The sequence below is a fragment of the Protopterus annectens genome, chromosome 12.part0 (assembly GCF_019279795.1).
Source record: "Protopterus annectens isolate FY-2018-M chromosome 12.part0, PAN1.0, whole genome shotgun sequence".
In the NCBI taxonomy this organism is placed as follows: Eukaryota; Metazoa; Chordata; order Ceratodontiformes; family Protopteridae; genus Protopterus; species Protopterus annectens.
Genome location: NC_056746.1, coordinates 1435592001 through 1435609753, shown reverse-complemented (window position 1 = coordinate 1435609753; position 17753 = coordinate 1435592001). Strand labels below are relative to the sequence as shown.

The 17753-nt window shown below is 37.8% G+C and overlaps 1 pseudogene; it reads right to left on the bottom strand.

Annotated features, from left to right (window-relative positions):
* LOC122816295 overlaps nucleotides 1-17753 on the bottom strand; it is a 72451-nt pseudogene that overhangs the window by 6863 nt on the left and 47835 nt on the right.

Here is a 17753-nt window from a genome sequence, read left to right as displayed (position 1 = left end):
TGTTCTCCTGTATTCAAATGGTTTAGGCCATCAAATCTCCCCATGGCTTAAATGAAGTTATCCAGTACAGTCACACTAACAAAGCTGTGTTTTGAATGTACAGGAGCAACTTCCTGCCATGACTTTTTGACAGGATCGAACCGTCTTACACTACTAAGGTAATCCACACCATCCTACTCACAAATAATATATATGTATCCATTTAGGCACATGGTGTGCACAAGGCCTTTCTTCACAGGTGACATCTACCCACATCAGCACGAGCATCATATGCTTCAAAGGTACTCTTTGGTCTGTTTCCATTCATTCCACCAAAAGGAAACATGAATCCATCTGGAAGTCGAGGCCCAGTTAGCAGGTTTGTGAATTCTTGATCAAGAAGGTCTATTCAAGTTGTAGTTATTGATGGCTTTGACGTCATTTTTTTTCAAATCTAGGTGCTTAGGATTTCCCTCTCTCTTCCCCCCTTGGCTGACCTGGTGTAACTCAGTTTGAACTCTACAGTTCCCTACAAAACGGTGTGTACAGGACTGCAATCAGTTTCTCTCAGCATTTAAGCAGACTGAACTCTACAGTTCCCTACAAAATGGTGTCTACAGGACTGCAATCAGTTTCTCTCAGCATTTAACCAGAGTAGGTTGCACACAAAAAGCATTTGTTAAGCTTTCACTTACAGTGCGGTGTAATTAAGCAGGTCACCATTTTGGTCAGCCTACTTCCTCTGTAATGTAAGTAAACTGACTCTTACATTAAGAACTATAATACTTACCTTATAGCTTTAGGACACCATAGGAAACCTTGTAAACTGCTATAGCCTGACATTTGCACAAGTAACCCTTGTAATAATTCCCAAAATTGTATACTGTTGGTCTGTCTTTCCTGCTAAACAGAAGTAAAATTACAGTGCTGAGTGCAAGTAACATTAAAATTAAAGTACTGAGTGCAAATAACATTATAGTGCTGAGTGCAGATTTTAGGCCCTTACATTCAACTTACCTCTGGTGTGGTGCCTTGGGTCAATCAGGGTATTCCCTGTAACCACTCCTACTGCTTTCTCTTTTCCCCCACCCCCTCTTTCCTCAAACAGGTTAAACTGCTACAGTTCAGTACAGGCATCATTTTCAAATCTAGGTGCTTAGGATTTCCCTCTCTGTTCCCCCCTTGGCTGGCCTGGTGTGACTCAGTGTAAGTTTCTTCATTGTATGGATCTTTTACTGTTTTTTGTGTAACTGAATGACCTGCTGCTAAATTCTTATTCTGCACAGAATGGTCTATTTTATAGTAGAGGCTCTATAAGTAGCTAGCGACTTTACTGTAGTAATATCTGTGTTTAAACTGAAACTGTACCTAGAGAAAGTGTATAATCAGAGCTCCTACTTGCTGCATGTGTTTTAATGTTTAAATTGCACACACACATTGAAGAAGTGCTTTCATGACTTGAATAACTTGGGCTAGCTATACCTGAAGTGCTTTTACTGGCAATTTTCCAGTTGTACAATTGTGAACAATTGATTTAGTTTTTCTGGTATATTTTTAAAATCTGGAAAGTGTTTATTTACTGCATTGCTCTCTTGCTTAGGTTACTTAGCTATAAATCTAAGTTAATTCTGAAGTGTGATACTTTAACCCCCACCATCAAACCTTTCTGAATGTATTATTATAAAATAACTGCCTGTTGTTGCCTTCATGCTTACCCTAGAATCCCTGCTTTTCTCTTTTCCTAGTTGAGCTCTACAGTTCCCTACAAAACAGTGTCTACAGGACTGCAATCAGTTTCTCTCAGCATTTGTTAAGCTTTCACTTACAGTGCTGTGTAATTAAGCAGGTCACCATTTTGGTCAGCCATAGGGCTCTCATTTCTACTTGAGTGTTTGCCTCCTTCCCCTGTAACTTAAGTAAACTGACTCTTACATTAAGAACTATAATACTTACCTTATAGCTTTAGCACACCTTAAGAAACCTTGTAAACTGCAATAGCCTGACATTTGGACATGTAACCATTGCAAAAATTCCCAAAATTGTATACTGTTGGTCTGTCTTTCCTGCTAAACATAAGTGAAATTACAGTGCTGAGTGCAAGTAACATTAAAATTAAAGTACTGCGTGCAAATAATATTATAGTGCTGAGAGCAGATTTTAGGGCCTTACATTCAAAATACCTCTAGTGTGGTGTCTTGAGTCAATCAGGGTATTCCGTGTAACCACTCCTACTGCCTTCTCTTTTCCCCCACCCCCTCTTTCCTCAAACAGGTTAAACTGCTACAGCTCAGTACAGGCATCATTTTCAAATCTAGGTGCTTAGGATTTCCCTCTCTCTTCCCCCCTTGGCTGACCTGGTGTGACTCAGTGTAAGTGTCTTCATTGTATGGATCTTTTACTGTTTTTTGTGTAACTGAATGACCTGCTGCTAAATTCTGATTCTGCACAGAATGCTCTATTTTATTGCAGAGGCTCTATAAGTAGCTAGTGACTTTACTGAATTTCTGTGGTAATATTTGTGTTTAAAGTGAATCTGTACCTAGAGAAAGAGTATAATCAGAGCTCCTACTTGCTGCATTTGTTTTTAATGTTTAAATTGCACACACACATTGAAGAAGTGCTTTTGTGACTTGAATAACTTGGGCTAGCTATACCTGAAGTGTTTTTACTGGTAAGGTTACAGTTGTACAATTGTGAACAATTGATTTAGTTTTTCTGGTATATCTTTAAAATCTGGCAAGTGTTTATTTACTGCATTGCTCTCTTGCTTAGGTTTCTTAGCTATAAATCTAAGTTCATTCTGAAGAGTGCTACTTTACCCCCCACCATCAAACCATTCTGAATGTATTATTATAAAATAGCTGCCTGTTGTTGCATTCATACTTACCCTAGAATCTCTGCATTTCTCTTTTCCTAGTTGAGTTCTACAGTTCTCTACAAAATGGTGTCTACAGGACTGCAATCAGCTTCTCTCAGCATTTAAGCAGAGTAGGTTGCACACAAATAGCATTTGTTAAGCTTTTACTTACACTGCTGTGTAATTAAGCAGGTCACCATTTTGGTCAGCCATAGGGCCCTTTTTTTACTTGAGTGTTTGCCTCCTTCCCCTGTAACTTGAGTAAACTGACTCTTACATTAAGAACTATAATACTTACCTTATAGCTTTAGGACACCTTAGGAAACCTTGTAAACTGCAATAGCCTGACATTTGCACAAGTAACCCTTGTAAAAATTCCCAAAATTGTACACTGTTGGTCTGTCTTTCCTGCTAAACATAAGTGAAATTACAGTGCTGAGTGCAAGTAACATTAAAATTAAAGTACTGAGTGCAAATAACATTATAGTGCTGAGTGCAGATTTTATGCCCTTACATTCAACTTACCTCTGGTGTGGTGTCTTGAGTCAATCAGGGTATTCCCTGTAACCACTCCTGCTGCCTTCTCTTTTCCCCCACCCCACTCTTTCCTCAAACAGGTTAAACTGCTACAATTCAGTACAGGCATCATTTTCAAATCTAGGTGCTTAGTATTTTCCTCTCTCTTCCCCCCTTGGCTGACCTGGTGTGACTCAGTGTAAGTGTCTTCATTGTATGGAACTTTTACTGTTTTTTGTGTAACTGAATGGCCTGCTGCTAAATTCTAATTATGCACAGAATGCTCTGTTTTATTGCAGAGGCTCTATAACTAGCTAGTGACTTTACTGAATTTCTGTGGTACTATTTGTGTTTAAACTGAACCTAGAGAAAGTGTGTAATCAGAGTTCCTACTTGCATGTGTTTTTAATGTTTAAATTGCACACACACATTGAAGAAGTGCTTTTATAACTTGAATAACTTGGGCTAGCTATACCTGAAGTGCTTTTACTGGCAATTTTCCAGGTGTACAATTGTGAACAATTGATTTTGTTTTTCTGGTATATCTTTAAAATCTAGCAAGTGTTTATTTACTGTATTGCTCTCTTGCTTAGGTTTCTTAGCTATAAATCTAAGTTCATTCTGAAGGGTGTTACTTTACCCCCACCATCAATCCTTTCTGAATGTATTATTATAAAATAACTGCCTGTTGTTGCCTTCATGCTTACCCTAGAATCTCTGCTTTTCTCTTTTCCTAGTTGAGCTCTACAGTTCCCTACAAAACAGTGTCTACAGGACTGCAATCAGTTTCTCTCAGCATTTAAGCAGAGTAAGTTGCACACAAAAAAACATTTTTTAAGCTTTCACTTACACTGCTGTGTAATTAAGCAGGTCACTATTTTGGTCAGCCATAGGGCTCTTTTTTCTACTTGAGTGTTTGCCTCCTTCCCCTGTAACTTAAGTAAACTGACTGTTACATTAAGAACTATAATACTTACCTTATAGCTTTAGGACACCTTAGGTAACCTTGTAAACTGCTATACCCTGACATTTGCACAAGTAACCCTTGTAAAAATTCCCAAAATTGTATACTGTTGGTCTGTTTTTCCTGCTAAACATAAGTGAAATTACAGTGCTGAGTGCAAGTAACATTAAAATTAAAGTACTGAGTGCAAATAACATTATAGTGCTGAGAGCAGATTTTAGGCCCTTACATTCAACTTACCTCTGGTGTGGTGTCTTGAGTCAATCAGGGTATTCCCTGTAACCACTCCTACTGCCTTCTCTTTTCCCCCACCCCCCGCTTTCCTCAAACAGGTCAAACTGCTACAATTCAGTACAGGCATCATTTTCAAATCTAGGTGCTTAGGATTTTCCTCTCTCTTCCCCCTTAGCTGACCTGGTGTGACTCAGTGTAAGTGTCTTCATTGTATGGATCTTTTACTGTTTTTTGTGTAACTGAATGACCTGCTGCTAAATTCTGATTCTGCACAGAATGCTCTATTTTATTGCAGACGCTCTATAAGTAGCTAGTGACTTTACTGAATTTCTGTGGTAATATTTGTGTTTAAAGTGAATCTCTACCTAGTGAAAGAGTATAATCAGAGCTCCTACTTGCTACATTTGTTTTTAATGTTTAAATTGCACACACACATTGAAGAAGTGATTTTATGACTTGAATAACTTGGGCTAGCTATACCTGAAGTGCTTTTACTGGCAATGTTCCAGTTGTACAATTGTGAACAATTGATTTAGTTTTTCTGGTATATCTTTAAAATCTGGCAAGTGTTTATTTACTGCATTGCTTTCTTGCTTAGGTTTCTTAGCTATAAATCTAAGTCATTCTGAAGAGTGCTACTTTATCCCCCACCATCAAACCATTCTGAATGTATTATTATAAAATAGCTGCCTGCTGTTGCCTTCATGCTTACCCTAGAATCTCTGCTTTTCTCTTTTTCTAGTTGAGTTCTACAGTTCTCTACAAAACGGTGTCTACAGGACTGCAATCAATTTCTCTCAGCATTTAAGCAGAGTAGGTTGCACACAAAAAGCATTTGTTAAGCTTTCACTTAAAGAGCTGTGTAATTAAGCAGGTCACCATTTTGGTCAGCCATAGGACTCTTTTTTTACTTGAGTGTTTGCCTCCTTCCCCTGTAACTTGAATAAACTGACTCTTACATTAAGAACTATAATACTTATATTATAGCATTAGGACACCTTATGGAACCTTGTAAACTGCAATAGCCTGACATTTGCAACAGTAACCCTTCTAAAAACCCCCAAAATTGTATACTGTTGGTCTGTCTTTCCTGCTAAACATAAGTGAAATTACAGTGCTGAGTGCAAGTAACATTAAAATTAAAAGTACTGAGTGCAAATAACATTATAGTGCTGAGTGCAGATTTTAGGCCCTTACATTCAACTTACCTCTGGTGTGGTGTCTTGAGTCAATCAGGGTATTCCCTGTAACCACTCCTGCTGCCTTCTCTTTTCCCCCAACCCCCTCTTTCCTCAAACAGGTCAAACTGCTACAATTCAGTAGAGGCATCATTTTCAAATCTAGGTGCTTAGGATTTTCCTCTCTCTTCCCCCCTTGGCTGACCTGGTGTGACTCAGTGTAAGTGTCTTCATTGTATGGAACTTTTACTGTTTTTTGTGTAACTGAATGACCTGCTGCTAAATTCTAATTATGCACAGAATGTTCTATTTTATTGCAGACGCTCTATAAGTAGCTAGTGACTTTACTGAATTTCTGTGGTACTATTTGTGCTTAAACTGAAACTGAACCTAGAGAAAGTGTGTTATCAGAGCTCCTACTTGCATGTGTTTTTAATGTTTAAATTGCACACACATTGAAGAAGTGCTTTCATGACTTGAATAACTTGGGCTAGCTATACCTGAAGTGCTTTTACTGGAAATTTTCCAGTTGTACAATTGTGAACAATTGATTTAGTTTTTCTGGCATATCTTTAAAATCTGGCATGTATATATTTACTGCATTGCTCTCTTGCTTAGGTTTCCTAGCTATAAATCTAAGTTCATTCTGAAGGGTGCTACTTTACCCCCACCATCAAACCTTTCTGAATGTATTATTATAAAATAACTGCCTTTTGTTGCCTTCATGCTTACCCTAGAATCTCTGGTTTTCTCTTTTCCTATCTGAGTTCTACAGTTCCCTACAAAATGGTGTCTACAGGACTGAAATCAGTTTCTCTCAGCATTTAAGCAGAGTAAGTTGCACACAAAAAGCATTTGTTAAGCTTTCACTTACAGTGCTGTGTAATTAAGCAGGTCACCATTTTGGTCAGCCATAGGGCTCTTTTTTCTACTTGAGTGTTTGCCTCCTTCCCCAGTAACGTAAGTAAACTGACTCTTACATTAAGAACTATAATACTTACCTTATAGCTTTAGGACATTTTAGGTAACCTTGTAAACTGCAATAGCCTGACATTTGCACAAGTAACCCTTGTAAAAATTCCCAAAATTGTATACTGTTGGTCTGTTTTTCCTGCTAAACATAAGTGAAATTACAGTGCTGAGTGCAAGTAACATTAAAATTCAAGTACTGAGTGCAAATAACATTATAGTGCTGAGTTCAGATTTTAGGCCCTTACATTCAACTTACCTCTGGTGTGGTGTCTTGAGTCCGTCAGGGTATTCCCTGTAACGACTCCTACTGCCTTCACTTTTCCCCCACCCCCCGCTTTCCACAAACAGGTCAAACTGCTACAATTCAGTACAGGCATCATTTTCAAATCTAGGTGCTTATGATTTTCCTCTCTCTTCCCCACTTGGCTGACCTGGTGTGACTCAGTGTAAGTGTCTCCATTGTATGGATCTTTTACTGTTTCTTGTGTAACTGAATGACCTGCTGCTAAATTCTGATTCTGCACAGAATGCTCTATTTTATTGCAGGGGCTCTATAAGTAGCTAGTGACTTTACTGAACTTCTGTGGTAATAGTTGTGTTTAAAGTGAATCTGTACCTAGAGAAAGAGTATAATCAGAGCTCCTAATTGCTACATGTGTTTTTAATGTTTAAATTGCACACACATTGAAGAAGTGCTTTTGTGACTTGAATAACTTGGGCTAGCTATACCTGAAGTGCTTTTACTGGCAATTTTCTAGTTGTACAATTGTGAACAATTGATTTAGTTTTTCTGGTATATCTTTAAAATCTGGCAAGTGTTTATTTACTGCATTGCTCTCTTGCTTAGGTTTCTTAGCTATAAATCTAAGTTCATTCTGAAGAGTGCTACTTTATCCCCCACCATCAAACCGTTCTGAATGTATTATTATAAAATAGCTGCCTGTTGTTGCATTCATACTTACCCTAGAATCTCTGCATTTCTCTTTTCCTAGTTGAGTTCTACAGTTCTCTACAAAATGGTGTCTACAGGACTGCAATCAATTTCTCTCAGCATTTAAGCAGAGTAGGTTGCACACAAATAGCATTTGTTATGCTTTCACTTACAGTGCTGTGTAATTAAGCAGGTCACCATTTTGGTCAGCCATAGGGCCCTTTTTTACTTGAGTGTTTGCCTCCTTCCCCTGTAACTTGAGTAAACTGACTCTTACATTAAGAACTATAATACTTACCTTATAGCTTTAGGACACCTTAGGAAACCTTGTAAACTGCAATAGCCTGACATTTGTACAAGTAACCCTTGTAAAAATTCCCAAAATTGTACACTGTTGGTCTGTCTTTCCTGCTAAACATAAGTGAAATTACAGTGCTGAGTGCAAGTAACATTAAAATTAAAGTACTGAGTGCAAATAACATTATAGTGCTGAGTGCAGATTTTAGGCCCTTACATTCAACTTACCTCTGGTGTGGTGTCTTGAGTCAATCAGGGTATTCCCTGTAACCACTCCTGCTGCCTTCTCTTTTCCCCCACCCCACTCTTTCCTCAAACAGGTTAAACAGCTACAATTCAGTACAGGCATCATCTTCAAATCTAGGTGCTTAGTATTTTCCTCTCTCTTCCCCCATTGGCTGACCTGGTGTGACTCAGTGTAAGTGTCTTCATTGTATGGAACTTTTACTGTTTTTTGTGTAACTGAATGACCTGCTGCTAAATTCTAATTATGCACAGAATGCTCTGTTTTATTGCAGAGGCTCTATAACTAGCTAGTGACTTTACTGAATTTCTGTGGTACTATTTGTGCTTAAACTGAAACTGAACCTAGAGAAAGTGTGTTATCAGAGCTCCTACTTGCATGTGTTTTTAATGTTTAAATTGCACACACATTGAAGAAGTGCTTTTATGACTTGAATAACTTGGGCTAGCTATACCTGAAGTGCTTTTACTGGAAATTTTCCAGTTGTACAATTGTGAACAATTGATTTAGTTTTTCTGGCATATCTTTAAAATCTGTGAAGTGTATATTTACTGCATTGCTCTCTTGCTTAGGTTTCTTAGCTATAAATCTAAGTTCATTCTGAAGGGTGCTACTTTACCCCCACCATCAAACCTTTCTGAATGTATTATTATAAAATAACTGCCTTTTGTTGCCTTCATGCTTACCCTAGAATCTCGGCTTTTCTCTTTTCCTAGCTGAGTTCTACAGTTCCCTACAAAACGGTGTCTACAGGACTGCAATCAATTTCTCTCAGCATTTAAGCAGAGTAGGTTGCACACAAAAAGCATTTGTTAAGCTTTCACTTACAGTGCTGTGCAATTAAGCAGGTCACCATTTTGGTCAGCCATAGGGCTCTTTTTTTACTCGAGTGTTTGCCTCCTTCCCCTGTAACTTGAGTAAACTGACTCTTACATTAAGAACTATAATACATACCTTATAGCTTTAGGACACCTTATGGAACCTTGTAAACTTCAATAGCCTGACATTTGCACAAGTAACCCTTGTAAAAATTCCCAAAATTCTATACTGTTGGTCTGTCTTTCTTGCTAAACATAAGTGAAATTACAGTGCTGAGTGCAAGTAACATTAAAATTAAAGTACTGAGTGCAAATAACATTATAGAGCTGAGTGCAGATTTTAGGCCCTTACATTCAACTTACCTCTGGTGTGGTGTCTTGAGTCAATCAGGGTATTCCCTGTAACCACTCCTGCTGCCTTCTCTTTTCCCCCACCCCCCTCTTTCCTCAAACAGGTTAAACTGCTACAATTCAGTACAGGCATCATATTCAAATCTAGGTGATTATGATTTTCCTCTCTCTTCCCCCCTTCGCTGACCTGGTGTGACTCAGTGTAAGTGTCTCCATTGTATGGATCTTTTACTGTTTTTTGTGTAACTGAATGACCTGCTGCTAAATTCTGATTCTGCGCAGAATGCTGTATTTTATTGCAGAGGCTCTATAAGTAGCTAGTGACTTTACTGAATTTCTCTGGTAATAGTTGTGTTTAAAGTGAATCTGTACCTAGAGAAAGAGTATAATCAGAGCTCCTACTTGCTGCATGTGTTTTTAATGTTTAAATTGCACACACACATTGAAGAAGTGCTTTTATGACTTGAAGATCTTGGGCTACCTATACCTGAAGTGCTTTTACTGGCAAGTTTCCAGTTGTACAATTGTGAACAATTGATTTAGTTTTTCTGGTATATCTTTAAAATCTGGCAAGTCTTTATTTACTGCATTGCTCTCTTGCTTAGGTTTCTTAGCTATAAATCTAAGTTCATTCTGAAGAGTGCTACTCCCCCCCCCCACCATCAAACCATTCTGAATGTATTATTATAAAATAGCTGCCTGTTGTTGCCTTCATGCTTACCCTGGAATCTCTGCTTTTCTCTTTTCCTAGGTGAGTTTTACAGTGCTCTACAAAACGGTGTCTACAGGACTGCAATCAATTTCTCTCAGCATTTAAGCAGAGTAGGTTGCACACAAAAAGCATTTGTTAAGCTTTCACTTACAGTGCTGTATAATTAAGCAGGTCGCCATTTTGGTCAGCCATAGGGCTCGTTTTTACTTGAGTGTTTGCCTCCTTCCCCTGTAAGTTCAGTAAACTGACTCTTACATTAAGAACTATAATACTTACCTTATAGCTTTAGGACACCTTAGCTAACCTTGTAAACTGCAATAGCCTGACATTTGCACAAGTAACACTTGTAAAAATTCCCAACATTGTATACTGTTGATCTGTTTTTCCTGCTAAACATAAGTGAAATGACAGTGCTGAGTGCAAGTAACAGAAAAATTAAAGTACTGAGTGCAAATAACATTATAGTGCTGAGTGCAGATTTTAGGCCCTTACATTCAACTTACCTCTGGTGTGGTGTCTTGAGTCAATCAGGGTATTCCCTGTAACCACTCCTACTGCCTTCTCTTTTCCGCACCCCCTCTCTTTCCTCAAACAGGTTAAACTGATACAATTCAGTAGAAGCATCATTTTCAAATGTAGGTGCTTAGGATTTCCCTCACTCTTCCCCCCTTGGCTGGCCTGGTGTGACTCAAAGTACGTGTCTTCATTGTATGGATCTTTTACTGTTTTTTGTGAAACTGAATGACCTGCTGCTAAATTCTGATTCTGCACAGAATGCTCTATTTTATTGCAGAGGCTCTATAAGTAGCTAGTGACTTTACTGAATTTCTGTGGTAATATTTGTGTTTAATCTGAAACTGTACCTAGAGAAAGTGTATAATCAGAGCTCCTACTTGCTGCATGTGTTTTTAATGTTTAAACTGCACACACACATTGAAGAAGTGTTTTTATGACTTGAATAACATGGGCTAGCTATACCTGACATTCTTTTACTGGCAATTTTCCAGTTGTACAATTGTGAACAATTGATTTAGTTTTTCTGGTATATCTTTAAAATCTAGCAAGTGTTTATTTACTGTATTGCTCTCTTGCTTAGGTTTCTTAGATATAAATCTAAGTTCATTCTGAAGTGTGGTACTTTACCCCCCCCCCCACCATCAAACCTTTCTGAATGTATTATTATAAAATAACTGCCTGTTGTTGCCTTCATGCTAACCCTAGAATTTCTGCTTTTCTCTTTTCCCAGTTAAGCTCCTCAGTTCCCTACAAAACGGTGTCTACAGGACTGCAATCAGTTTCTCTCAGCGTTTAAGCAGAGTAGGTTGCACACAAAAAGCTTTTTTTAAGCTTTCACTTCCACTGCTGTGTAATTAAGGAGGTCACCATTTTGGTCAGCCATAGGGCTCTTTTTTCTACTTGAGTGTTTGCCTCCTTCCCCTGTAACTTAAGTAAACTGACTCTTACATTAAGAACTATAATACGTACCTTATAGCTTTAGGACTCCTTAGGAAACCTTGTAAACTGCAATAGCCTGACATTTGCACAAGTAACCCTTGTAAAAATTCCCAAAATTGTATACTGTTGGTCTGTTTTTCCTGCTAAACATAAGTGAAATTACAGTGCTGAGTGCAAGTAACATTAAAATTAAAGTACTGAGTGCAAATAACATTATAGTGCTGAGTGCATATTTTAGGCCCTTACATTCAACTTACCTCTGGTGTGGTGTCTTGAGTCAATCAGGGTATTCCCTGTAACCACTCCTACTGCCTTCTCTTTTCCCCACCCCACTCTTTCCTCAAACAGGTTAAACTGATACAATTCAGTACAGGCATCATTTTCAAATCTAGGTGCTTAGGATTTCCCTCAATCTTCCCCCCTTGGCTGACCTGGTGTGACTCAGTGTAAGTGTCTTCATTGTATGGATCTTTTACTGTTTTTTGTGAAACTGAATGACCTGCTGCTATATTCTGATTCTGCACAGAATGCTGTATTTTATTGCAGGGCCTCTATAGGTAGCTAGTGACTTTACTAAATTTCTGTGGTAATATTTGTGTTTAAACTGAAAATGTACCTAGAGAAAGTGTATAATTAGAACTCCTACTTGCTGCATGTGTTTTTAATGTTTAAATTGTGCACAACCATTGAAGAAGTGCTTTTATGACTTGAATAACTTGGACTAGCTATACCTGAAGTGCTTTTACTGGCAATTTTCCGGTTGTACAATTGTGAACAATTGATTTAGTTTTTCTGGTATATCTTTAAAATCTAGCAAGTATTTATTTACTGCATTGCTCTCTTGCTTAGGTTTCTTAGCTATAAATCTAAGTTCATTCTGAAGTGTGGTACTTTACCCTCCCCCCACCATCAAACCTTTCTGAATGTATTATTATAAAATAACTGCCTGTTGTTGCCTTCATGCTAACCCTAGAATCTCTGCTTTTCTCTTTTCCTAGTTGAGCTCTACAGTTCCCTACAAAACGGTGTCTACAGGACTGCAATCAGTTTCTCTCAGCATTTAAGCAGAGTAGGTTGCACACAAAAAATATTTTTTAAGCTTTCACTTACAGTGCTGTGTAATTAAGCAGGTCACCATTTTGTTTAGCCGTAGGGCTCTTTTTTCTACTTGAGTGTTTGCCTCCTTCCCCTGTAACTTAAGGAAACTGACTCTTACATTAAGAACTATAATACTTCCATTATAGCTTTAGGACACCCTAGGAAACCTTGTAAACTGCAATAGCCAGACATTTGTACAAGTAACCCTCTCTCTTCCCCCCTTGGCCGACCTGGTGTGACTCAGTGTAAGTGTCTTCATTGTATGGATCTTTTACTGTTTTTTGTGTAACTGAATGACCTGCTGCTAAATTCTGATTCTGCACAGAATGCTCTATTTTATTGCAGAGGCTATATAAGTAGCTAGTGACTTTACTGAATTTCTGTGGTAATATTTGTGTTTAAACTGAAACTGTACCTAGAGAAATTGTACAATCAGAGCTCCTATTTGCTGCATGTGATTTTAATGTTTAAATTGCACACACACATTGAAGAAGTGCTTTTATGACTTGAATAACTTGGGCTAGCTATACCTGAAGTGCTTTTACTGGCAATTTTCCAGTTGTAAAATTGTGAACAATTGATTTAGTTTTTCTGGTATATCTTTAAAATCTGGCAAGTGTTTATTTACTGCATTGCTTTCTTACTTAGCTTACTTAGCTATAAATCTAAGTTCATTCTGAAGTGTGATACTTTAACCCCCACCATCAAACCTTTCTGAATGTATTATTATAAAATAACTGCCTGTTGTTGCCTTCATGCTTACCCTAGAATCCCTGTTTTTTCTCTTTTCCTAGTTGAGCTCTACAGTTCCCTACAAAACGGTGTCTACAGGACTGCAATCAGTTTCTCTCAGCATTTAAGCAGAGTAGGTTGCACACAAAAAGCATTTGTTAAGCTCTTTTTTCTACTTGAGTGTTTGCCTCCTTCCCCTGTAACTTAAGTAAACTGACTCTTACATTAAGAACTATAATACTTACCTTATAGCTTTAGGACACCTTAGGAAACCTTGTAAACTGCAATAGCCTGACATTTGCACAAGTAACCGTTGTAAAAATTCCCAAAATTGTATACTGTTCATCTGTCTTTCCTGCTAAACATAAGTGAAATTACAGTGCTGAGTGCAAGTAACATTAAAATTAAAGTACTGAGTGCAAATAACATTATAGTGCTGAGTTCAGATATTAGGCCCTTACATTCAACTTACCTCTGGTGTGGTGTCTTGAGTCAATCAGGGTATTCCCTGTAACCACTCCTACTGCCTTCTCTTTTCCCCCACCCCACTCTTTCCTCAAACAGGTTAAAGTGCTACAATTCAGTACAGGCATCATTTTCAAATCTAGGTGCTTAGGATTTTCCTCTCTCTTCCCCACTTGGCTTACCTGGTGTAACTCAGTGTAAGTGTCTTCATTGTATGGATCTTTTACTGTTTTTTGTGTAACTGAATGACCTACTGCTAAATTCTGATTCTGCACAGAATGCTCTATTTTATTGCAGAGGCTCCATAAGTAGCTAGTGACTTTATTGAATTTCTGTAGTAATATTTGTGTTTAAACTGAAATTGTACCTAGAGAAAGTGTGTAATCAGAGCTCCTACTTGCTGCATGTGTTTTTAATGTTTAAATTGTGCACACACATTGAAGAAGTACTTTTATGACTTGAGTAACTTGGGCTAGCTATACCTGAAGTGCTTTTACTGTCAATTTTCCAGTTGCACAATTGTGAACAATTGATTTAGTTTTTCTGGTATATCTTTAAAATCTGGCAAGTGCTTATTTACTGCATTGCTCTCTTGCTTAGGTTTCTTAGCTATAAATCTAAGTTCATTCTGAAGAGTGCTACTTTACCCCCCAACATCAAACCTTTCTGAAATTATTATTGTAAATAACTGCCTGCTGTTTCCTTCATGCTTAGCTTAGAATCTCTGCTTTTCTCTTTTCCTAGTTGAGCTTTACAGTTCTCTACAAAATGGTGTCTACAGGACTGCAATCAGTTTCTCTCAGCATTTAAGCAGAGTAGGTTGCACACATAAAGCATTTGTTAAGCTTTCACTTACAGTGCTGTGTAATTAAGCAGGTCACCATTTTTGTCAGCCATAGGGCTCTTTTTTCCTACTTTAGTGTTTGCCTACTTCCCCTGTAACTTAAGTAAACTGACTCTTACATTAAGAACTATAATACTTACCTTATAGCTTTTGGACACCTTAAGAAACCTTGTAAACTGCAATAGCCTGACATTTGCACAAGTAACCTTTGTAAAAATTCCCAAAATTGTATACTGTTGGTCTGTCTTTCCTGCTATACATAAGTGAAATTACAGTGCTGAGTGCAATTTACATTAAAATTAAAGTACTGAGTGCAAATAACATTATAGTGCTGAATGCAGATTTTAGGCCCTTACATTCAACTTACCTCTGGTGTGGTGTCTTGAGTCAATCGGGGTATTCCCTGTAACCAATCCTACTGCCTTCTCTTTTCCTCCACCCCCCCTTTCCTCAAAAAGGTTAAACTGCTACAATTCAGTACAGGCATCATTTTCAAATCTAGGTGCTTAGGATTTCCGTCTCTCTTCCCCCCTTCCCCCATTGGCTGACCTGGTGTGACTCAGTAGCTAGTGACTTTACTGAATTTCTGTGGTAATATTTGTGATTAAACTGAAACTGTACCTTGCGAAAGTGTATAATCAGAGCTCCTACTTGCTGCATGTGTTTTTAATGTTTAAATTGTGCACACACATTGAAGAAGTGCTTTTATGACTTGAATAACTTGGGCTAGCTATACCTGACGTTCTTTTACTGGCAATTTTCCGGTTGTACAATCGTGAACAATTGATTTAGTTTTTCTGGTATATCTTTAAAATCTAGCAAGTGTTTATTTACTGTATTGCTCTCTTGCTTAGGTTTCTTAGCTATAAATCTAAGTTCATTCTGAAGTGTGGTACTTTACCCCTCCCCCCACCATCAAACCTTTCTGAATGTATTATTATAAAATAACTGCCTGTTGTTGCCTTCATGCTAACCCTAGAACCTCTGCTTTTCTCTTTTCCTGGTTAAGCTCCACAGTTCCCTACAAAACGGTGTCCACAGGACTGCAATTAGTTTCTCTCAGCATTTAAGCAGAGTAGGTTGCACACAAAAATAATTTTTTAAGCTTTCACTTACACTGCTATGTACTTAAGCAGGTCACCATTTTGGTCAGCCATAGGGCTCTTTTTTCTACTTGAGTGTTTGCCTCCTTCCACTGTAACTTAAGTAAACTGACTCTTACATTAAGAACTATAATACGTACCTTATAGCTTTAGGACACCTTAGGTAACCTTGTAAACTGCAATAGCCTGACATTTGCACAAGTAACCCTTGTAAAAATTCCCAAAATTGTATACTGTTGGTCTGTTTTTCCTGCTAAACATAAGTGAAATTACAGTGCTGAGTGCAAGTAACATTAAAATTAAAGTACTGAGTGCAAATAACATTATAGTGCTGAGTGCAGGTTTTAGGCCCTTACATTCAACTTACCTCTGGTGTGGTGTCTTGAGTCAATCAGGGTATTCCCTGTAACCACTCCTACTGCCTTCTCTTTTCCCCACCCCACTCTTTCCTCAAACAGGATAAACTGATACAATTCAGTACAGGCATCATTTTCAAATCCAGACATCATTTTCAAATCTAGGTGCTTAGGATTTCCCTCAATCTTCCCCTCTTGGCTGACCTGGTGTGACTCAGTGTAAGTGTCTTCATTGAATGGATCTTTTACTGTTTTTTGTGAAACTGAATGACCTGCTGCTAAATTCTGATTCTGCACAGAATGCTGTATTTTATTGCAGAGCCTCTATAAGTAGCTAGTGACTTTACTAAATTTCTGTGGTAATATTTGTGATTAAACTGAAACTGTACCTAGAGAAAGTGTATAATTAGAACTCCTACTTGCTGCATGTGTTTTTAATGTTTAAATTGCGCACAACCATTGAAGAAGTGCTTTTATGACTTGAATAACTTGGGCTAGCTATACCTGAAGTGCTTTTACTGGCAATTTTCCGGTTGGAAAATTGTGAACAATTGATTTAGTTTTTCTGGTATATCTTTAAAATCTAGCAAGTGTTTATTTACTGTATTGCTCTCTTGCTTATGTTTCTTAGCTATAAATCTAAGTTCATTCTGAAGTGTGGTACTTTACTCCCCCCCACCATCAAACCTTTCTGAATGTATTATTATAAAATAACTGCCTGTTGTTGCCTTCATGCTAACCCTAGAATCTCTGCTTTTCTCTTTTCCTAGTTGAGCTCTACAGTTCCCTACAAAACGGTGTCTACAGGACTGCAATCATTTTCTCTCAGCATTTAAGCAGAGTAGGTTGGACACAAAAAGCATTTTTTAAGCTTTCACTTACAGTGCTGTGTAATTAAGCAGGTCACCATTTTGTTCAGCCATAGGGCTCTTTTTTCTACGTGAGTGTTTGCCTCCTTCCCCTGTAACTTAAGTAAACTGACTCTTACATTAAGAACTATAATACTTCCATTATAGCTTTAGGACACCCTAGGAAACCTTGTAAACTGCAATAGCCAGACATTTGCACAAGTAACCGTTGTAAAAATTCCCAAAATTGTATACTGTTGGTCTGTCTTTCCTGCTAAACATAAGTGAAATTACAGTGCTGAGTGCAAGTAACATTAAAATTAAAGTACTGAGTGCAAATAACATTATAGTGCTGAGTTCAGATTTTAGGCCCTTACATTCAACTTACCTCTGGTGTGGTGTCTTGAGTCAATCAGGGTATTCCCTGTAACCACTCCTGCTGCCTTCTCTTTTCCCCCACCCCTCTCTTTTTTCAAACAGGTTAAACTGCTACAATTCAGTACAGGCATCATCTTCAAATCTAGGTGCTTAGTATTTTCCTCTCTCTTCCCCACTTGGCTGACCAGGTGTGACTCAGTGTAAGTGTCTTCATTGTATGGAACTTTTACTGTTTTTTGTGTAACTGAATGACCTGCTGCTAAATTCTGATTCTGCACAGAATGCTCTATTTTATTGCAGAGGCTATATAAGTAGCTAGTGACTTTACTGAATTTCTGTGGTAATATTTGTGTTTAAACTGAAACCTTTTTTTACCCTTTTTTTTTTTGAAAAAAAAAGGTTTTTTTAAAAATTCAGAACC